The following is a 24,558-nucleotide window of genomic DNA, read 5'->3' on the forward strand; positions in this document are numbered from 1 at the left end:
GGGAATAAACGTGCTTATTATGCTGCGAGACAGCATATCAACCTATAGGTTGTGAGCACGACGGGTGGGGGCGGGAGGCGCGACCAGTATTCTTGATCCCTTAATTCCATTGGTTTGGTGGAGGGGTACCCCAAAGATGTGCCGAGGGCCCCAAAAGTGCTTAAGATGGCCCTGCCTCCATAACCCCCATAAGGTAGCAAGCACTGGATGTTTCCTAACTCTCTGCAGAAGGCGAGTCTCAGGCACGGACAACCATTCCCCTTTCGTAACTGGGACCATCAAATTGTTCTCTAGGGCAACCCATTGCATATCTCTAGTACACCAAAGATGATTTAAGAGAACTCTTAGTTGAAATGTCCTGTAGTAGTTCCATAAATTAGGAAGACCAACCCCACACCTATCCTTCCGCTGTGTCTATGTAGTATTGCTTCTCGTGGCTTTGCCTTGTTTCACAGAAAACTCAAAGGGTTTGTTTCGCCTCTGCAAAAAACTTCTAAAAAACGTCTATCGGGAGAGCTTGAAGCAGAAACGAGAGGGGATATGCATTTTAAGGATACTTAGGCGACCCACCCAAGAACAAACCAAATTTGCCCATCGCATGACATAATAGTGCACCATAATGGAGTTTATTAGCACTATACAAGTGCACCAAATCCCTAAAAAGAGTAACCCTAAGATAACACAGTCCCTCTGATTGCAATCAAAGACCAAGCTGGGCTACCCAACTAAAAAATCCTGATGAGTGTTCTGTCAGAGACAACACCTCCAAATTTCCATAATTTTATTAAACCAGAGCAAACACCAAATGTCCCGAGTGCATCATTCAACCCTATCAGGGAGGACTCTGGCTTTGTAACATACATCAATATATCATCAGCAAAGAGTGCTAATTTGTATTCCCTCTCCTGTTTTACCAATCCTCTCTGCAAGTGGCTCCAGGGTCAAAGCAAAGAGTGAGGGGGAGAGAGTGTAACCCTGTCTGGTGCCCCTTTGCAAAGGGAAATAATCAGATGAAAGACCGTTTACCGACACCTGCATCCATGAGGCCTCATACAAAGCCATAACACCTTCACAACAGCGAGAAGCAAACCCCACTTTGACCAAGACCGCCCTGAGAAAAGAATCAGGTACGGGTTCCCCATTCATTACACTAATAAAATGCGAGGCGTGAAATGGCGCCAACAGAGGGCCATACCTCTTATAAAATGCTCCTGTATAGCCATCGGGGCCCAGAGCCGAACCCAACTTCACCCTGGCAATAGGTTCCAGAACCTCCTGAGGTTATATCGGTGCATTCAGAGTGGCCAAAGCCATCGTCCCCACTCTGGGAAGGCGAGCATCTGCAAGATAGTCCTCTATTACGTGGGCTGGGGCTGAGGAATCGCTAGTGTATAAAGCCCTATAATAGTGAGCAAACCTCTGGACAATGCTCTAGGAGCCTCTCAACTTATCACCCTGAGGGGCCTTTATTTCCGTAACTTAACTATCCGCCTGCTGCCTGGAGAGCCTTGCAGTCAATAAGGAGTGTGCTTTATCCCCTTTTCTTAAAGAATCTCTGTTTCAAACATATAAGTTGAAACAACGCTGTGCCCCTCCAAATACTGTTCAGTTCCTGCCTTATATCCGCGATCACCCTCCGATTCTCTCCCTGATCAGATAGGCTATCATACACTGCATTTTCTTGGAATTTGATATCTTCCTTCAGCATCTCGCTATGTGCAAGTCTTCTTCTTTTCAGACCCCTCTGCTATGATCAGCCCACGAAAGGTCACTTTTGCTGCCTCCCAAACCATATGCTTACTAACCTCTGTTGTTAATCTAAAAATGTCTCCCTGGAAATATTCACGAAACACCATATCTTTAAACAAGGTGTCATTACAAGTCCAACGTTTATCAGCGAATGGACGATAACCCAAACCTATAGTTGCCAATGCCATATCATGATCCGTCCATGCCACCACTCTACTAGAGGATCCTATTATGTCATGAGCCCTACTGGAGTCCAAAAGTATGTAATTGATTGGAGCATAGGTCTTATGTGCTGCTGAGTAAAATGTATGCGTCCTGAGTTCAGGGTGCAAAAACCAAAGTTTGTCAGTTACGTAATAAGTAGCAAAGTGAACGTCCAACTCCCTGGGTCTGCTGCATCGCTCCCTCCCTCAAGGAAAACCAATCCCTCGAAGAATCTGCTAGCGCATTAAAATCACCACCACAGATCGTAATCCTCCTACTCCATCAGTCAAGCAGGGAACAAGACTCATTGCAAAATGCGAGCTGTTGCTGATTGGGGGTATACAAAAAACACACATAACCTCAACCGTGTTGAACCTTCCCTTAATGGCCAAAAAGTGCCACCCTTGCCATCTGTGCTCTGTAACAATTGGAAGCCAAGTAACTATTTAAACAAAATCCCCACACCAGCCTTCCGCCCCAGACCGGATGTCCAAAACCACCTCCCCAATACCATTACAACTAATGGAAAACTCTTCATCCTTTTTTAATTTTGTTTCCTCGACAAACAAAATATCAACAGCAGAATGCCGAAACTCCCTCCCCAACATGGACCTCTTTTGCAGAGAGATGAGACCCTTAACATTCAGAGACCCAACCTCAATGATGCTGTGTTTGCCATGGCTGTTTGTTAATAAAAGCGCCATCAAATAAAAAATAAAACAGTCCAAATTCCATCACAACCAGAGCATTCCAAGTTCACACAGTACAACAACAGTAATGTCTGCCATCAACAAGAAAACATTGCCCATACAAGCCTGTTAATTTCTACCGGTTCCTTCCCTGTCCTTCACCCATGCCCTGACAGACTTCCCTACCCATCCCCAAAAACACCCCGTTGCCCCCATTTGTGGAGGGAACCCTTTGTAACTAGAGCCACCCAAACAGGACCTTCCACCCTTGGAAGACAATGGAGCAACATATAACACAAAAAAGTAAATCAGGCCCCCCGCAAGACCCTGCAACCGGGGTATACTAGATAAAGTGAAAATTGAGAATCAAACACAACTCCAAAGGGTTGAGAGCCAGACCACAAAACAGAAAAACACACATCACCAAAAACAGAACTCTCAAGGAGTGTTCAATTTACGAAACCTCCTGGAGCCTGGGGACGGTCTCTTTGTGGCAGTGGTTGGCCAATGCTGGCAGTTAAGGGCGGACACTTCAGTGTCCTGGTAGGATTCTCGGACGAAGCCCCAGACTGCAAGTGTTCCAACGCAGATTCTGCCTCAGCCAGCGCCGTGATACAATAGTGTTCCTTGATGCGTTCAAAATTGAGGAAGAAGGGGAACCCCAATTTATACCCCCTCAATGCACCCTGTCAAAAAAAAGAACTGGAAAGTTGGACCCCTCAAACAGGGAGGCCAACAGCTGTTGCACAGAATGTTCCAAAGAGGACACTGATTCACCTTGGTTTTCTTTTAGGCCCATAATTCATAGATTAAATCTCCTCCCCCTATTCTCTAGGTCATCAGTTTTTGTAGCCAAATCCATCTCTTTAGATTCCAGGTCCTGGAGCCTCACATCTATCTTTATATCTACCAAGTCAATCGAGAGCTGATTGTTTTCTAGCGCCTCCATTCTGTTCTCCAGCGTTCTCACTCTCCCTTTCAATTCCGTGACTGAGGACTGGACCTCACTCCTCATCGACTTGATTTCATCCATCAACAACTGGATGTCTGCCTTGGTGGACCCTCTCTCTGGACTATCAGATAAGTCACGAGGCGCTTCCATTATTTTGGGGGGTCCTGGCAAAAGGATGTAGGACACTTAATGTCATGGGGTTTGGGGTAACCCCCTCCAGAATTAACACAATCAACCGAGGTGAGTTACACCCCTGTCTGCTATTAACAGCAAGAGTTGCAAGTGCCACTTAAGGACACAAGCACAAACAAGGAGCCCTCATTGCACTGCAATAACAAAAAAGTGTCCAGGAAAATCTCTGCATTGAAGTGGTGGACGCTGTTGCAATAAAAAAGTTAAATCCTTTATCTCCTATAAAAGGGAAATTGGTGATCAGCTAATAAACTGAGTGTCACAAGAACGCCTTTAGAAAAATGTAGGGCTCAGCATCTACAAGCCTGCACGTTGCCAAAGAATTTTATCACATCTCAAAAGCGCTGCGTGCGCTCAGCCATGTGCAAAAACTGCAAAAATTCCCCATTCACTGGTGCCCAGACTCGTCACGATGCTCTACTGATAAAAGAACGTCAGACTCTTTCAACCGCAGCTCCCATATTCTTCCCCGTGGAGCTGCAATGCAAGCCTGCAACGCTTACCATCAAACACACTCTAGCAGCTACTTATTTATTTTATTGTGCATTTGTAAGGTGCTTATACAACAAGTAAATTGTGTTTGAAAGCGTCCACAGGGCAACAGGGAGGGACCATGGGAATTAAAATAAAAATATATTGAAAGATAGAGATGAACCTACTAGGCCTTGTGAGCATTCAGAACGTGCAAGTGCAGAGAGAGAGAGAAGGTACGAGGGGTTGGAGGGATATGCGCAGGTGTACTAGGAGGGAAGTGCTCGGGAGTCAGCAGCTGTAAGTGCCTATGTGAGTGGTCAGCTGCCTTTTTAAATAAGTGCAAGCCTGTGATGGCATGGGCCGGTCGGTGCCAAGGCAAGTTCTGGGAGCGGGCGGAGGCTGAAGGCGATTGGGAATGGGAGGCCATGGCCCAAGCAGACACACAAAGGCACACAAAGGCCCTGGTCACCAATCTCAGCAACTGTGGGGTTTTAGCATAGGAGGGATGAAAGGAAGGAGTAGGTGAAAAGGAAAGTCTTGAGGAGACTAATAAGACAGGACAGCTAATAAGTGAGGGGATCTTCCAACAGCAGATAAACTCCACCGCTCACTGGCCCTGAAACAATGGTGGCAGAGAAAAGCTCAGCAATAGGTGATCATGGCGTCCACACTGCGGGTCTAAGCACACTTCATGCGGCAGAAGTCCTTCATGGGAACGGCTCCGACCAAGCCAGCATCGGGTACATACTTCCGCTTCCCAGCACTGTAATGCACACGGAGGCTGTCCACCTCTAGCACCATAGCAGATCGCCAGCTCCAAGCTACATAGGAAGTCCAGGAAGGGCTTAAAATGCTTCAGAGAACCCCACGTGTACTAGTCTAGACCTCAAAATGTAAACAAATGGGCCGCATGGGTCAATTTCTGCCATCTTCATCGACAGGAGAAAGAGATGACAGGTTAACCAACCATGTCATCTGCGCCCTCTGGTGGTCTCTCACATGAATTATATTTTAAATACAAGGTAGGACTTTTACTGTGAAACAGTACTTCAAACTACAGCAGGACAACTATATCTATACCCACACATCTCAAAATGTTCCTATGTATTGTACAGTCCAACCAACTCTACAGAGTTAACAAACATTTTAATTTACCTTTAACACAAGCTGGCAAGCCCTATAGCCTAAACCACACCCACAAAGGTAATATTGTACTGGAACGCCCAATCCATTGCTCAATGTCACTCTTGGCGTTTTGGGTATATTGGAAATTGGCACAAAGAGCAATGATGTAAATAGTACGTACCACTTCATTTGTTATAAAAGGTGCCTGTATTGTGAATCTGTGAGGAATGCTGGTGCTTCCCACACGTGAATGTTCAGGGTTGCCCTTTTCTAGTACTCCACCGCCAGAATGTACAGCCAAAGATTCCAGGAACCTTCTCCAACTGTCTTTGCTCTACTGAGGGGTTTATGCCCAGGCAGAGTTTACAAACTTCACTTTTGATTTTGGCATATTTTAATGGCGTTCCAGTGCAAGGGATTGGAGGTACATCGGCTGCAGCAGGTAACTTGTCTTATTTCCATTTTGGCCCCTGCTAACACCCGAGCTGTAACCATGATAAGAGGGTTGAGTTATTGTACTCAACATTTGTATAAGATGTGCGTGTACTGTGCCTGTACTACTTGCATATATTTCATATGTAAGCATTACCATTTGACAAGATCAGATGTAGAAATGTAGGTGCTTTTCAGAGTGACAGCAGGCAATTTGTGAGCGAAAAGAGATATTAGCATTGAAACCAAAATTCCTTGTGCCAACCTTTTCTCACTTGTGTCCAGTTGGCAGACAGTCTATGCTCTGATTGCTTCCTCTAAAAGATTGCTTTCTGACCTAACCGAAAGTAGACAATTGGCCGTAACAAGAACCTCTAGCACACTCAACTGTAGAGCACACTGCCTTCTCTAAATCATGGGCAACAGAGATCTGAAAACAATCTTTCAACTAACATAACAGAAAAATAACAGGCTTGAATTAATAGAGAGGAAGCAATAACTTTCTAATCCCTGCAACCTTAAAAACAACCTTATTATGATATGGAGCCAAAATGGGGGTGAAGGGGAATAGTTTGGACAGCGCGGACAGAGTTTGATTAAGGGGCGGAATCTGGTGAAGGTGCAGAGTCTGGCAGAGGTGGAGTAAAGTTGGGGGCAACACATGCACTTATTTGGGCCTAGAGTAACAGAAAGCATAAATACGCCATTGGGAATTAAAGCTAAGCACCAAGAGTCAGTCCTCTGCAACAAGGTGCAAGGTGGTGTGGTTCAGGGGATACCCTGTGTACCTACTCTGGCCAAGCATGACAGCAATCGTGGTGACGTTTGGTCCCAGTGACCACCCCCTTCACTAACCCAGGCAAAGGCAGGCGACAGTTTGACAGTTAGTAGTAGCTGGAAACATTTTTGAAAGGCTTTGTCATAACTCACTATTGGCGGGAACCTTTGATGGGTATAGTGAGGATAGGAAAAGAAATCAGTGATCACACACAGAGACTGTAACAGGTTTTCCAGTCACTGAAAAATATTGGGAACAGGAAGAAGAAAAGAAACTGTTTTTCAATTTTGAAGCACAGAATATGATACCGGCACTCCTTGGTCATGCTTCATCATTAACCTGTATGTTAAAACATACCCACACTTCAAACAAAAGAGTAACCTGTTAGTGGGGGTAGTGGTGGGGTCTAGAATTTAGAAGGCGAGATGTGCGTTCCCTACTGGGACAGCTCTTCACGTTTGAGTTGCAATGAGTTGTTTCTGTGTCTGGCAGTTGCTTCTGATTTCCACTGCGTTCAAGATGGTGCTAATTACTGAGAGTGACAAAAGGTCACTGTTACAGGGTCAGTCACCACCGTTGTCCCGGGCTCTGTTGCTCTGCCCCGCCCTCCTGCCCGGGCTGGTGTGGTCACATATGCATCACGTGACTGCTATATCAGGACGTGCCTTTAGGGCGTCCACTCAAAGGGCGACCCTCTAAGGGCACCACCTTTCCCTGTTTGCCCCTGTTTGCCTCTGATCATGTGCCATATGTCTCTCCATTGTTCCTCACATCTTATCTTTTCTATTCTTGTATTCATAATCACTATGCCTAGCCCTAGTCCATCTAGGATTTCCCACCATTCTTTTCCACAGGTCTTAGCTATCTGCACTTGGAATCTTTCTAATCTTTGGTTTCCTCCTACTTCCTCTGTCTCTCCCCTCACATTCAATCTTGGTCTTCTTAATGCTCCTTCTGTGTGTAACAAGGCCCACTCTATTCTTGATTTTTTTATGTGACTTTTTTCTGTCTCACCGATACCTGGATCACTCCTGACAATACCAGTATCCCTGCTTTTTTTCATACTTCATCTACTTGCTTTTCCCATAGCCCCCACCTTTCGGGCAGTGGAACGGGACTGGGATTCTTTATAACTCCTCTTGGACATTACTATCTCCTCCCTCTGGCCTTCTGACCTCTACTTCTTTTCAGTATCTTTCTTCCTTTTCAAACCCCTTTCCTGTTTCCTTTCTTATCATCTACCGACCTCCTGGTTCTTCTGCGGATTTTGGTGACTCTCTTGATCTTCTTTTGTCTTTTCTTCTTCCCTCTTCTACACTTTTTTTCTGTCTTGGTGACTTTAATTTTCCTCTTTTCATTACTTCCATGTATTCTTCTCTTCTATCACTGATCAATTCCTATCACGTAAACCTCCTCCCCTCGCCCTCTTTCTGAACAATCCAGCTCTTGTCTTGACCTTCTTACGTCGCCGGTTCCTGTCTCTGCTCACCCTCATTATTCCTGAGATCACTATATGCTTTCCCTTTCTATCTCCTTTCTTTCTCCTACCCCCACTCTCTTCTTCAACAGCCACTTTTACTTGTTGTAATCTTCATTTTTTTAATCCTGCTTAATTTCTTTCCTTACTTCACTCTTCTCTTCCTTCAATATCTTCCTTTTCTTCCTATTCTCCTGATAATGCTGCAAGTACCCTTCATTCTACTCTACTGCCTGCTCTTGATTCTAATGATCCTGCCCATCCTTTCTTACATACCCGAAAATCTGCCCAACCCTGAGCAGCACTGGAAGACATTTTGCTCCCTATGTGACCTTTCTGAATTTTCTTTGTTACACTCTTCCTTTGATCTTGCTTAATACGCTGCAAACAATCTTATTTCTCCAAACTCACTATTTCTCTTTCTCATCCACCTTTCCACTTCTTCCAACTTCTTCATACTATTCTGTCCCCTAAATTGCCAAATCCCCCCCTTTTCTCTTATCTCACATCGTCTGACTTTGCATACTACTTTACTTCTATAGTAACTACTCTTTACTCTTCCTTTTCTACTTCTATTTCATTTTCTTCATATTTTGCAGCCTCACCTCCCAACTCACTATCTTCCTTTGCATCACTATCTGACCTAGACACCTCTGCACTTCTTACTTGTGCTCACCCTACTGCCTCACCCTCTGATCCTCTTCCTTCTATTCTCATTCCTCAAATGTAACCTCATCTTCTTCCTTATCTTACCTCTTTTATGAATTATTTGCTCACTAACTATTCCTTCTGTTCCCTCTTTAAACATGCACCCCATCTCTTCATCCTTCACTCTGTGCCAATTTTCGGCCAATCGCCTTTCTTCCATTTCTATCTAAACTTCTTGAGTGCGCTCTCTATTCCTAAGTTTCTGCATATCTAAATCTCGACTCTCGCTTGTCTCTTCAATCCGGGTTCCGTTCCTCCCACTCAATGGATACTGCTCTTCTTCACATTTGCAATGCTATTCTTATAATATGATGATATGATATGATAGGTTATTTATAACACGCTTAATACCCAGAGGTTTCTAAGCACGGACCTACGGATCAAACCTGTGTTGCGCTGTGTCGTCTTGCTTCCAAGGCGAGCATGTTGCCGCTGAGCTATCCTCCCTATTCTTACAGCCCGTAATTCTAAATGTTCTTATCCTTCTTAATCTTTCTGCAGATTTTTATACTGTTGATCACTCTCTTCTCATTTATTCTATTTCCACCTTTGGCCTATCTGGATCGGTTCTTACATTGTTCATCTCTTATCTTTCCCTGCGTTCTTACTCTGTAACATGTGCTGGTCAAACTTCTACATCCTATCCTCTTCTTTACTGTGTCCCTCAAGGGTCTATCAAGCAGCCCTCTGCTTTTCTCATTTTATACTGCCCCCCGCTCTGCTCTTATTTCGACTTTTGGTCTTTCCTATCTTCTCTATGCTAATGACACATCTTCTCCTTCTCTTCTTTCAATGATACTTTACACTGCACTGTTTCTAACTGTCTTTCTGCAATCCAAAACTGGATGTCATCATACTTTCTCCACGGTATTCCCTCTAAAATCGAGGTTCTATTTTTTCCTGCTACCACAATTCTTCGAACTATACTGCCTCCTTCTGCTTTCTTCCATCCTTCTTCACTCCTCTTCTGTGCTTCTGCTCGTAACTTAGGAGATATATTTGACCCCTCTCTCTTTCTCCTTGCATATTTATTCCACTGCTCGATCTTGGCGCTATGCTCTTTTTGAATATTCATAGCGCTCAACCGTGTCTCTCTTTTCATGCTACCAAGCTTCTTCTTTCCTGTCTGGTTTTCTCTCGTGTTGACTATTGCTCAGCTTTTCTCTTTGGTTTTCCTGCTTCTCATCTTCTTCCTCTTCACTTTATCTATAATTCTTCTATTTGTCTTCCCTTTTCCCTTTCCTCTCGGCACTCTATTACACCTTCTCTTCTTTCTATATCTTTTCTTCCTTTCAAATCCTGTCTTTTTTACCATTTTCTTCCCACTGTCATCTAGTGTATCCATGGTTTTGCTCCTCTCTTTCTTCTCTCATCTCTCTGTATTCCCCAAATGCTCTCTGTTCCCAGCACCAGTTTCTTCCTTCTATCCCAAAACCCCATGTGCATTTTCTCAATTCCATTCCTTTGCCCTTTTTGCCCCTAAAAACTGGAATTCCCCTCCAATTTCTATTTGTTCTTCCTCTTTTCATATCTTTCAGGTTTTTCTTAAAACCTATCTCTAATCCCTTCGTTCTAGCAATTAACTCTTATCTCTTTTCTCCTCTTCGTTTTATTCATTTGAAATCTACTGCTCATTTCTATTGTGCTGTTGTTAATCATTTTGAATTAACGCTTTTGCTGAAAAGTGGTTTATAAATTCAATACAATACAATAAACAAACACAAATATCACGCCAGCATTACTTATTCTCCATTGGCTACCCATAAAAAAAAAGGGTTCATTTCAAAACCTCGCCCATCACTCATCTGATGGAAGGGGCCCTTCCTCCATCAGAAGTAAGTTTTAACACTTGGTTCCTTCCAGAACATTTAGGTCCAATAGTGCTGCACTAATACTAGCCCCCAACTTCAACAAGAAATGGCAAGGAGGATCCCGTTTTTCATGCAACCAGTTCTGTGGAACACCCTGCGCAAACTTCAATGCCTGGAAGTGAACCACCTTTCATGAAAGACTGAAGAACTGTGAAGAAGGAACACAAATATAATGAAGGACTAGGATGAAGCATACAGGCAAGGACTAGACAAAAGGATTAGGATGAAGGAGAAGGATTTGTACTAAGAACGCTAAAAGAGAAGTACTAAGACGAAGGAGAAGACCTAGGAGAAAAGACTAAAGATTAGGACAAAGGCAAAGGTCTAGGGATGATGGGGAATGTCCATGACTAAGGACTACAGTGAAGAAGAAGGAGTTAGGCTATGTTATGTGAATCTGATTTATACTACACACCACTGCCATTTTCATGGTTGCCAGGCGCTTATATAGGAATAAGGACTAAGAGTAGGTACTAGGATTCAGAACTAGGATTAAGAAAAAGATTTAGAGTGAAGGATAAGGATTAGGGTAAGGATGAAGCAGAAGGATAACCCATTAGGATGAAAGAAAAGGACTATGGGAAAGGAAAAGGACTAGGACAAAAGAGAAGGACTAGGATGAAGGAGGAGAAGAACTGTGATGATGAAGGAATAGCGAGAAGAATAGAGATAAACTAGATTAAAGGGCTAGCACTAAGGACTCAGATGAAGGACTAGGACTGGTTTGAAGGTCAGGAATGAAGGAGAAGAGCTAGAATGAAGTACAATGTCTCAGATGAATGTGGAATAGGATGCATGACTAGAATGAAGGAGAAGGACTGGCACTATGGTGGGCTACGGTGATGGAGTAGTAGGATGGTTGATCCTAGGATAACGGATGTACGAGAAGGACTGGGATTCCAGTGTTAAGTGTAAGAACTAGGTATATGGACTAGTATGAAGACCAATGAGTAGGACAAAGATGATTAGGATGAAGGAGGACTAGGGAAAAGAAGAACAACTGGAATGAAGGGCTAGGATGAAGAAATAGGCAGAATGACTATGAATAAGGACACAAGGAAAGGACTAGGATGAAGGATAAGGATGATGGACTAGGATCAAGAAAAGGAAGAAGGACTTGGAAGAAGGAGAATGAATAGGATGAAGAAGAAATGCCAGAACAAAGGACTATGATAATGACTAGGGGAAAGGATTAGGATGAAGGAAAAAGACTAGGAAAAGAAAATGATGTATGACTAGGATGAAGGGGAAGACGGAGGATGACGGTGAAAGACCAGTATGAAGAATGACAACAGAGAACCACAATATGGATTAAGGCCAAGTACTATGATGAAAGAAAAGGACTAGGATGATATGTGGAGGATGGCTATGACAAAAGACTACTATGAAGTAGAAACATTACATTGAATGAAAATGTCTAGAATGTCTAGAATGCTTTTGATGAAGGAGAAGCACTATGATGAAGGAGAAGGATTAAAACAACAGCAAAGTACTAAAAAAGGACTAGGTTGAAGCAGAAAGACTTGCACGAAGAACTGTGATTAAGGGCTATGAAAAGGAGAAGGAATAACAGGTGGGCCTTTAATGAAGGAGTAGGACTGCAGGATGTTTTAATCAGACAACTATTTCAGTAAATTTTCCACCCACCCAAAACAGGCACGCACACTTTTTATTTGATTCCCTACAACCTACCCCCCTTTTGGGACACTCAACACATAGGGCTGCACAGCAGGTCTATTTATTAATAAGCAGAAACAATTGAATAATTTTAATTATGAACACATTATACATCTTTTTTTCTTTTTTATTGTATTTGGTTTAATGAAACCTTTACAAATTAGTATACAAAAAAAGCAATAATCTTTTCCATATAAAACATACACAAAGTCTAATTAAAATGATGCACTATGCTATGTCAAACCTGAAAAGAAGAAAAACTAAAAATTAAGGAAATACATTATACTATGTACCTCTTAAACGAAACAAGAAGAGAGAGAAAGAAAACATTAACAAAAGAGGAGCAGAGGAGACAAACAGAAAAAAAGGAAACAGTTTACCTACAGAAAAGAAATCTATAGTTCATATATATATCAAAGCTGGTGCAGTTCATTTTAAATATGTACCTCAGATAATAGCAATACCAAAATGTACCAAACGAACCTACAAAAAAAGTTAATCAGGACTAATAACCCTCTAAGAGGAAAACCCCATTTGCACTCTATATCATTTTGATGCCCTTAAGGAATCCTGATAAGGACAAACCTTCCTATGTATTTTGTATGTTTAAACATTGTTTCCACACTGTATCCATAGAATAGCAGACATAGAAATTCTTCAATGTTCCTAGAAAGATGTTTCTTAGTTCTTTCAGCTGGACACATTCCAGTATAAGGTGTTTAGAAGATTCAGGTTCTGAGTGACATAACCTACAATCGCTTTCCTTAAGAGTTATTCGCTTTCTTCTTAAGAGAATATCATTAGTCAGTAGGATATTCCAACGTAACCACAGCAGCAAACCATGATGTTACCGATTTGGAAAAAATAAGTAGAATATTTTAGAGAGATCGTTGTTTCTTATGCTCGTGTGCCAAGTGACTCAGTGAGCTATAGGAATGGAAAGTTTCTATCGTTGAGATCCAATAATGTGCTAACAACATTTTTTTCGTTAGCATCGGATTGCCAGCAAGAGTTTCCAAATTAGAATCTATATTATTTCAAAAGGGACACAGAGCAACTGATACTGTTACCTACCAACTAATATAGAGTTTTTGCAGTAGGAGCCATGATTTTAACATATAGAGTAAGCATCCTCCACTGTACCCGCATCCAAAGAGAGTTATATCCCAACTCATATAGGATGGCAGCTAAGGGCACGCATTAGGGATACCGAGGATCCGTCTCCAGATTCTGCCTTCTATTTCATTCATCTTTTTCATTGTCAAACCAGAGCACAGTTCCAGACCATATACAAGCTTAGGGACTATCTTCCCTTCTTAGAACACAAGAGCAGGTTTTATCGATTATCTTCCGTATTTTCTATCAATATTCAAGATCTGGCTTTCCAAGAGCTTAGCTTTATGCACGAGTATTTCCGGCTGGGTTTTAAGGCCCCTATATGCTCTAACATGGTAACCCAGATAAGTCACACTAGTGGAAATACCCACTGTACTGCCTTGAAGAATCCAAGTTGGGCGCAGGTTCTTACGTGCTGCCTATGTGAACGAGAGGGTTTTTGTTTTACAAGGGTTAATGATGAGACCATTTTCTTTAGCATATTTTTTTTTTATTGTAAAACTTCAGCTTGATATATTCTATTAAGCTTTTGTTACATTTCAGAAATAAATTCTCGCCCCCTTCCTAATAGAACCAAAATCGATTTTAACAGACGAAGTTAGACTATGATGATAAGAGGTCAGAGAAAGGAAGCATATATTTTGACATGTCCTTAGTTACTCACAAAGTTCAGTTAGAAACTGACTTTAAGACTTCATCAAGGAAACTAATTAGACTACAGGAAAGCTTGATGTTGTGACCTGCTACAACATGTTCCCACCAATCGTCAGGCACATAGATTTGTGCTTTAAACTCATTTAGATGCACTTCACGGAGAGCAGTCAACAATGGGCATGTGGTCGCTAGATGCTTTAAAGTCTCGACTTCGGCTGATTTGCAGAATCGGCAAGTGTTGGTGACTGTTTCTTTATTCTTACGCAACCAGAGCATTTCATTTGTATTTAAAGCGTTCAATCGGAATCTCAAAAACTGTGCCCTGTGATGACGAGATGGACAGTTCGTAAGATATTTTGGTTGACAATGTAATTAAACCAACCCTCCGGAAGTAGGCAAGGTGGATTTAAGAGCTAGACGACTGTTGTAGGTTGTAATCCAATCCCATCTTGCTAGCTTCCTTTTAGCGTGTTGTGGGCGATGGATTAACTCTTCTTCCGATATACTTGCTTCATCCATGATAGCATTTAATTTGAGCTTCCATGACTGGATAAGGGAATAGTTGACGGATTCTTTTTCCATTCCGAAGATGTTATATGCCGGAATGGATGAGCCAAGTTGCATTTTGCGTAAGGTGGATAAAGATTTCCAAACAATTGTCATATAGATTGAGTTCAAGGCTAGCTCATATCTCAAGGCTGACATGGAAATATAATTTGGAAGGCCCAAAACACGCCTCCAAAATATTCCTTCCAATTTATGCCATAGATTGTGATTGACATTCAAGGCTGCTTCGCCGCCGAAGGTAAGTGTTGGAATTACTTTTTGAAGGTAGAACATTACTACGGGGGTAATGGAGAATTTCCCGTAGTCCTTGTTAATTTTAGCAGCTTGAAGACTCAGAATTTTTGTTTTGTCCACCAAATCGCTAGTTCAGGCAGCTTCGCAGACCGAATCGTTAACCATTACGTCTAAATAACGGATCGACTTAACGACATTTAGAGCATTTTTTTCAATAAACCATCTCAAGGACCTCTCCTTCTTTGACATGATTCGTCTGATACACATTATTTTTGTTTTCTCTGCATTTAGGCACAATTCGTTTGCAGTTAGAAACTCATGTAGGCGAGAAATAAGATGTTGTAGGCCAATTTGTGTTTGATCGACCAACACTATGTCGTCTGCATAGACCAGATGGTTAACAAAGGATCCGTTTAACTTGGGAGGAAAGCAATGGACAGACTTTAGCCACTCCGCTAGAAAGAGTTTGAAAAGATCTGCTGTGAGGGAACAGCCTTGTTTGACGCCTTTGAATGTTCTTATTGATTTATTGCCTTGTGAGTTCACTCTTATTTGAATGGAGGTGCTAGAGTGCAGGGTGATGATGGGTTCTAACAGGTGATCTGGACATTGCCAAGAACATAATTTAGCCCATAATTTGCTGCGGTTGATGGCATCAAATGCTTGTCGAAGGTCAACAAATGCAAAGAAGATTTTTTTTTCGCCTCCATTGCTAACAACTTTAAAATTGACAAGATTGTGAGATTCACATCGGGACCTGCATGTTTCGTAAAGCCTGTTTGACGGCAGTCGAATTTACCCGCTGAGAGAGCCCAGTTCACCAGCCGTTGGCGCAAGAAGGAGCCGAAGATTTTTCCGACAGTATCGAGAAGGGCAATTGGGCGATAGTTTGCGGTATCAGCCTGACTGCCCTTCTTATATATAGGGACTACAATTGCATTTGACCAAGAGGAAGGAAGCGTCCTACTATTTGTAATCTGGAAAAACAGCTCGTTGATGAATTTGGCCCAGTGTACTCTATGTTGTTTGAGCATAAGGTTTGAAATTTGGTCTGGTCCAGCAGCTCTCGAATTCTTCAGCTTAGAGATTGCACATTCAAGCTCTTTGCAGGAAGGTGTAATGTCCCAAATAAGTTGTCACATTGATCGGCGTAAATACTTCGCACGCAGGTTTTTCATAGATTGAAGTTGTTCGCCATTTGTTACTTGTGATTTCATTAGAGATTGATGAAATAGATTTGGAGCGGCCCTTATTCAAAATGGCCCAGATTTCACATGTGTTTTTAAGTGCTAATAGCTTTAGCATTGTTTCCGCTCGACCTTGATCAATAATGGTCGAGTGTGATCTTAGCCAGTTTCGATATATTTGCCGCCATTCCTTGACTTTCCTTGCCTTGCAGCATGGTTCACTCAGCTCTCTTTTGCTGATGCTATTTCAGCACTATAAAGATGTTTCGGCGATGACCCAAAAATTCTTAAATTATAAATTTTCAAGGTGTGGTCTATCAGCAAAGGCGTATATTCTACTATCTGGAGTGCATTTATACTATGGCTTAGAGAAGCGATTGCAGATCCGTTGGTTACCAGTCGGTTTCCTGCAGCATTCATTTGTAGTTGGAAGGAATAATTTGCTGACGTGTTACAATGCTCTTCATGCCAAACAAACCGCAGCAGGTCATGATCGCTAAATGACATTGGCTGCACGTTGAAGGAAATGGCTTTATCAAAAAAGATCCATCGAGGCCCAGATATAATCAAGAGTACTTGTTCGTGACATAGTATGCCATGTCGGGTTCGGTGGAAGGTCACCTTTTCTTGATCCATTCAACATCTGACAATTGCGTTTTAAGAGATCACTGGACCAAGTTTGGCCTCTAGAAATAACAGGAAGCCGGACATTTAACTTGGTAGATGGATCAAATTTAAACCAACTGCCATTAAGGTCGCCACAAATAATCACTGAGACATTGTCATAGGCTAAAAAGGTATGGTCGATTTCGTTCAATACCGAGTTGATGAAAGATGATGATGAAATCATCGCAGGATTCCAGTATCCGTTAATTATTAACAGGTTTGAAAGGGTGGTTCTTAGAGGTAGTTTGATCAAAGTACTTTGCACAAAAGGATTTGGGTTCGAAGAAGCTACTAGCGACCACCAATTCTGGATTTTCAAAAGTGTTATCAATCCTGCAAAGGGTCGGCCCTTGGGCTTTTTACCAGCCGGGTTCATCAAAATGGTGAATCCATCGCGAGTAGGGGGGTCGCGTAGCCACGTTTCTTGTAGACATATGACAAACACGTTCTCCAAAGGTTCTTGTAATGTATTAAACAGATGCATAAATCCTTGCGTATTCAATGACAATAAGATTAGTTCTTGTTGTATGACGTTGGCTCATTGTTATTTGCGTGGTCCATTTGGGAATCTTCTCACGTTGTCGGCCCTTCTTTCAAATGTCTGATGTGTGGCGGCATCCAAAATGTCAGGTGATGAGGCTAGAGATTGGTGCAAGGCTGATCGCTGAGCGGCCCTGTGTCTTTCTTCTTGGTCGAGATTTGCCTTTAAAGATGGAGCGGATCTCATGGCAAGCGGTTCAAGAGTGAGATCAAAACCATAAAGAAGAAGATCCTCATTTGCGTGGAGTAACATGTTTTTCACCGCAACAGATGAAATATGAAGAAGAACTTGGTCGGATGACATTTCGGTTAAATATTCCACAATTTTGATATCGTCTGATGAGATGGCCCGCAATGGTGGAACACATGCAAATAATTTAAAAATGTTTGCTCGATTTAGATTAACTTTGTTGCCATCCGAATGAATATTTTGAAGGCAAAGTTTCCACTTACAAGATGGATTCTCGTGATTAACAGATCTGGAGGCTTGCTGAACTTGAGGCAATCGCGATTTTAACTGATTCAGCATGTGTTTAGAATTTAGCTTTGAGCTTAAGAGTTGCTGAGGAGCCTTCTTAATCGGAGCAGAAAGTTGTTGTACATTGGGTCCTGCTAGCGGTATCCTCAGGGTTTCGCTAGCCTCTAAACTCTTCGTCGTCGGTGACCCGCTTGATTTGACAGCTTGTGCTTCAATAGAAGCATTGATGGAGCTGTCAATGTCAACCAAATAGGTCGATAGATTGCATAAATCAATGGAAGAATCTGAGGTGACATTACCAATAGAGGTGTCGTTAGATGCTATTCGCCAACGTTTTGCTGGAATCCTTGAAGGTCAACAGTGGAGCTCCTGTTTTCCTCGAAGGTATGTTGATGGCAGTGGTTATCGCAGAAGTTGTATGAGCTGGTCGAATGAACAGACTTGTCTTCTTCGGAGTCGTAATGTTTCTTATACATTTTTTTACCTTTTGTTGTATTTGTTTCGGGGGTATACTTTTTTTCTTGGGTTGCTGGGCTTGTTTTCCAACTGATTTTTTCAATTTAATTTCAAGATTTGTGGTGATGGTTTTTGCAGGGCCTTTAAATATATTGAAAGAGTTCGCTGACGTAGAAATTTGAACAGGTACGCTTCCTTGAATCGGGGTCTCGGTTGATGCGAGACTACTAGCTTGAGACACGAGGCCTTGAGCATTCAAGTTAGGATCCAGATCCTCATGAGAGGCAGCCGTGGAGCTCACTATTGGGTCGGGCTTGACCGGCTCTTTAGCAGCTGTAGCAAGGGCAACCAAAACTTGTGGATGTGAGGTTCCAAGTGAATTATCTTGTGTATTGGAAGATTCCTGCAAGGAAATAGTAGCATTTTTTCGCATCCATTTCACTGATTCCAGTAAGCCCTCCATTAGGGAGTCATTCTGGCAGTGATGATGTGCAGCTAAATCGCTCAGCCTGTCTTGCCATCTCGCCGCATTTTCAGCATTAGACACCATTTGAGCTTGCAAGAAACTTGAGAAATATTCGAGTTTGTCAATTTTTGCCGTTAGATTAGAGATTGCAGTGCCTTGATCACTTATTGACCCTATCAGAGATTCAAAAATGTTTGCGAATGGGGCTAGGGCAACAGCAGAGGCAGCTAAAACATTGTTGTGTATCTGTGAAAGCGCTTCAATTGAAATGCCAAGCAGTTGTGGTACAAAGTCGTGGGGTGTCGAAGAACAAACTGTTTTTTCCAAGTTATAGTGCGGGTTGAAGGTGGAGAAATTTTTGGCATGATTTGACACTTGAGTTTCTTTTCCAAACTGAGGCAGCGTGGGAAGTGGGGTGCTAGCATTCAGCATGAATTCGCACACAAGGGAGGAATGGTGGAGGTGCATTTTGCCTTGAGCTCGGTGACTCTTTGCAGGCGACTAGCCCGAGCAATCGCACTCCGGTCAAGATGAATAGGAGGTGGATTGAATTCATGAACCAAGGGCCGAGGAGTTCCAGGTGGATGAGCGTCTATGGACTGTTCATTAGCGCTCAACGTGGAGAATCGACCAGCGTCAGGTGCTTGGCATGCCAAAGCACTGTCATTATCAGGTTCAGTACTTTCAAATACAGCTCCTAGAGCAGCTCGACCTGCTGTATTTAGTCCGCTAAGATCGATTAAGGAACAGATTGGATTGGTTGGAGGCAAGAGTCTTGGAACAGTAACAAAGGGCCTCATTTCGTTTTTGCCGTCAGCTGAAACAGTCTGGGGGCAGCACAAATGAGCAGAAAGACAGCAAGAGGTTTTCTCCTGCAACAAAAAGTCTTTGGCAGTAAAAGGGCGAGTAGCAACGGAAGTAGGCATGAGCAGCCGTTGAGCCTTCAAAGGTTGTTTGGGAATCAGTGAAGGCGCCAAACGGTTTTCCACAACAAGGTTAGAGATCTTTAAAAGTTCTTCATCAATAACTAGATGGGACAAAAGTCTTTTATCTTTAGATGAGACAGCAAAGTTCGTAGAATTATTAATCTTTGAGGACGCAGTAGCTGGAGAGACAGATTGCATCGGTTGTTGTGGAGCAGGCGCCTGGTCGTCAAGCCGTTGAACCGGAATAAAGACAGGAATACTAGACGCACTCAATAAGCCAGCCTTGGCCGCTCTACTGTAACGCTCACCTGGTTCCCACGGAGGCGCGGGTGTGGTCTGGACGGCAGTGGCCTCTTCGAAGGAGATGTTCAGCACCCTGAAGATGGAGTGGGCTGGGTTCCCAAATCTGGCTTGTCTGGCTCGGATGAATACCCTTCTGTGAGCGAAAAGGAAGGGTTAATACTCTGCGGGTTTTGTGTAGATCTCCCGTTCCCCTTCTGACCCTCATTGCAACCCTTCTTTAATTCCCTGTGGAGACTCACCTTAGGGATTGAAAAGGCGAGCTCTCCATCTTGCTTCTGATGCAGGGGCGCGTTGGGATCCAGTTACGTCACTGGATAGTAAGTTCGAGTTTGCTTGTCTGTTCCAGTAAGTACCGTAAATGTTTATGGCAAGCTTGAGTCTAAACTGTTCCTCTTCTCTTTTGCAGGTAATGGAAGACTCCGGGCTGAGGGCGGTTTCCGTCGAAAACCTGATTTCAGGTGAGTTTTGGTGTAGGCCCACTACTGTCTTTTCCTGTCTCTTTTTCCTTAGGGGCCGGAGTTCGAGAATGCCGAAGAAATGGAGCCGGCACGAAGCAGAAGCTGAATCTGACCTGTAAGCAGGTAAGTTTTAAATAGTTCGTTTGCTACGGTTCTTGCATTCACTAATGTGATGTTTGCTTTTTCCCCATAGGAGCAGGGGTGCTGAAATGCTCAAGGAATGGCATCGACCCGAAGGTAAGGAGAATTAGCTTGGCAGGTAAGTGCTTCTTGGTTATTTTCCCCTTCTCACCTTGCTTTCTTCTCTTCGTCTCCCAGTAGGTGCTGGAATGCTGCAGGAGATCCGGATGGGCGTCGCAGAGTCGAAGGCGCCACGTGCAGGTAAGAGAAGTGCGCCGAGATGTATGCGACGCGGTGAGTTTTTAAAATGATGTCTTTTTGCAGGAACGTTGGCGCGCTGAATCCGGAATGCAGCTTTAACAGGTAAGGTTTGTTTTCACCTGTTTCTTCTTCCCTTTTCTATCCTTAGGTGTTTCCAGGATGCTGGTAGGCGTGGTCGAGGGCTGGAGCAGGAGCAGGCACGGTGAGCGTCCAGCTGCTATGAGCAGAACAACGCGAAGCGTGGTTTGCTGTCTGGGCGTGGCTTAAATAGCCTTTCAAGTAGTCCCAGGTATGTATCCTTCCACTGAAGGTATGTATCCTGGCACCAGCCACACCCGTGTGGTTAAGTAGTTCCTTTTTCATCTGGAAGTTGTAGAATGATCTGCCAGGTAAGGAAATTGCAGCATGGCCTGCCAGGTAAGTTTGCACCAAACACTATTCCTTCCATATCTTTTATGAGCCTGGCGCCGATGGTGCCAGGACTGTTATCCCTTATGAGCCTGACGCCAACGGCGCCAGGACTGAGTCCAAAGAGCCCCTATCTGGGGTGTCTGGGACTTCCCTAGTATACATGTTGCCTGCCTCTGAGGGTGCCGGGCCCTGTCTGGCTCCTTGGAGGTAGGCATCATGACATCTACAGACTAACAGTTGTGTTTCCCCGACGTGCGTGCTAGAAGGCTGTTCACAATCGGAAACTCGATTGCAATCAGGATTAATAGCGGAAGCACTCGAGGAACAGGGATTTTCAGGATGGACTTCTAGGGCGGCAGAATGGATGATAGGCAAAGCAGGTGGAATTGAGACATCCAATACCGAGCATCGCTCGTCGAAATGCGACGAAGCTGGGTGCAGTGGAGAGATTGTAGCCACAGTCATTGTTAAACCATTCGCAGCCAAAAGCGCGCGTCCAGTCACTTTGCTTACCTTGGGTCCAACTGCTGCTTTCATCATAGACCAAGGATTTGGCGTGCGCCGTTGCTGCGAAGATTTTTTACGGGTTAATGGGCCGTCTGCAGACAAAGTCATTGCTCACACCGTTGCCGTCCAAAAAGGGAGAGCAGGCGGGCAGGGAGAACAGTAGAGCGGGGGAGCGGGCTAGGAGCGGACTGGGGCAGACTGGGACTCAGCTCCTTGACTCCGCGCCGCGCTCCGTGCTCTGAAGGTGTTTTTAAACACGAGAGCCAATGGAGATAGAAACAGGACTGGACGTGCAGCTCCTCTCAGGAGAGCAGAACGTGGAGACTGGGGCAGACTGGGACTCAGCTCCTAGACTCCGCCACTTTAGCATATTTACCAAATATGTCAAGGTGGCGCTGCAGACCCACCCGAGTACAATCAAAAAGCAAAAAGTCATCTGCATAAGCCATCCATACGATTTTGCAATGGCCTAATCTTGGAGCTAACAATCCTTCTTTCATCAGACGTTCAGCCACATCTAAGAGTATTGGGTGAAGATCTGCGGCGCCAGGACACAACCCTGTCTGACACCACAGTATGATTGAATTCTTTCTGACATTTTGCCTTTCTAACTTAATCGAACCCGAATACCCGCATTCTTATAAACACCCTCAACAAGTCTCAAAAGGCCCATTGGAAGACCCCATAAGGCCAGTTTTCTTCCATAGTTTATTGCAATCAACGCAATCAAATGCGGCAGAGAGGTCAACTGATGCCATCAATGTACTACCCTTCTCCTTCCTCCATGCCTCCTCTTGTATTCATTTCACAGTGATCCTGTTGATATTAGTACAATGGCCCTTACAGAAGCCTGTTTGGAATATGCTAAGTGGCTGGAATTGCTTTTTCCACTCCTCTAAGTGCGTTAGCAGTAGTGCTGAAAAGATTTTACAATCAGCATCTATCAAAGAGATAGGCCGGTAATTTTTTGGATCCGACCTATTCCCGCACTTGTAGATTGGGATAACATGGGTTGTACTCCATGATGGTGGGGTAATGCCTGACCTAAAGATGTCTTTAAACTCATAATAGAGAAGATTTGCCCACAGATTAGGGTCTGGTTTAAATGTGTTATTTGTTAGGCTATTCGGCCCCGAAGCATGTGACCCCTTACATTTGGATATTAGGGCGATAACAGTATTAATCTCAAGGGGGGGGCTCCCATTTATCGTCGTTCACATGAATCAGATTTACTTCAGGCTCTTCCCTTTGGATGCTAGACTTAGGTCCAAATCTTTTACCAAAAACCACCATCCATTCTTGCTCAGAAATAGGATTCAGTTGTGAGATGGCATAGTTGGTATCTTGACCATTCACAAGTGACCAAAAAGCACCCACCTTGGCCTGGTTTAGGATCCCCAGCATGGCTTCTGCATCTTGTTGTAGAAGATAGCTTTTTATAGCTTTAGAGTAATTTCGATATGTCTGCTTAATCAGTGTAATGCTGGTTTTCCTAGTAACCTCATCAAGCATTAAATTCTTAATCCTACGAACCTCTCTCCTCATACTGGTTTTCTCCACTGCCAAGTCTTGGTTAAAACAGTGGGTATGTCTAACATTAACCCCACTTCTATTAGATCTAAAACAAATCTCAGAGACCACAGACTCGATAGGGCACTTGATCTCATGTGCGTTGATGTTATTCACCTTCCGTTCACGGGTGGTTGTATTTAGGAAGACCCACAGAGTTTGATTTAAAGCTTTAATATTTTTAAGTGTCCATCTGATTGCATTCCCAGAGGCACTTGCCACCAAGTTGGTCTGCGATCTATAGTATCTGGTAATTACAGTCATATCAAAGACTGCGGTTAGTAGAGAGTGATCACTCCAAACATTCGGGATAACAGTGAAGGAAGTGCATCTATTCCTCAGATAGTCATCGAAGTAAATATAGTCTAACATCGAGGAACTATTACCTCAATGCCATGTATGCCAGGCAGTGTCTCCACCGTCTTCCTTCTGGGGACCCATCAATGGTAAAAGGCCAACATTTCCTAAACCCACATACCAGAATTTACCCGCTTTTTTTTAAATGGTATACCCCTTTGTTCCAAGTCAATCTTGCAGATTTTCCATGGAGGATATTGAAAGTTGCAACCTGAATTTAAATCCCCAACCACAAGGATTCGCCCATTCTCATACTCCAGTGCCCATTCGTGTATTACACAATACACATTCAATACAAATACCTCCACCAGAGAAATTCCACTGTGCCAGTATATATTTTAAACCCATAACCTTAAGGAACCATCTCCGGTAGTGAGGTCTACCCCCAGAGACCTAAAAGGGAGGACCACTATAGTTGTTCCACTCAAGCCCAGATTGTTTCCTATGGCTATAAGCAGACCCACCGAAGGTCTACCTCCTGCAATCCTATTAGTTAATTGATATTAAATTCGGACCCATCCAATATCGGAGTAGAGGTCAACCATGTCTCCTGTAGGCAGATGATATTAGCCTCTCTTAAATTGATCAAGCAGCTGGGGTTACTAAAAAGACATTGATTCCCTCTGGTATTCCATGTCTTAAGGCAAAGATCAATATTTTTATATTCCCCTACAGGGGGCAGAGCATGCTTATGGCACCAATCTCTGCCACAGGGTCGACATTACTGCTGCCCAATCAATATCTTTTCCCAATACCTTCTCTGAGTTGGATTGTAGTACAACCCTATATTTACCCCACAGGTTATCCAAGGGGTGGTCTTTATTTAACTGATTACACTTGAATTCTGAGTTAACCATATCCATAGATGTTTTAGATTCTATTTAAAAACCCAAATTCCTCAGTGCCTCATGTTGGGTGAGAATAAGTTCTTTAACCAACGGGATGTGAGGAATA

The sequence above is a fragment of the Ambystoma mexicanum genome, chromosome 2p (assembly GCF_040938575.1).
Source record: "Ambystoma mexicanum isolate Mex_15411 chromosome 2p, UKY_AmexF1_1, whole genome shotgun sequence".
NCBI lineage: Eukaryota > Metazoa > Chordata > Amphibia > Caudata > Ambystomatidae > Ambystoma > Ambystoma mexicanum.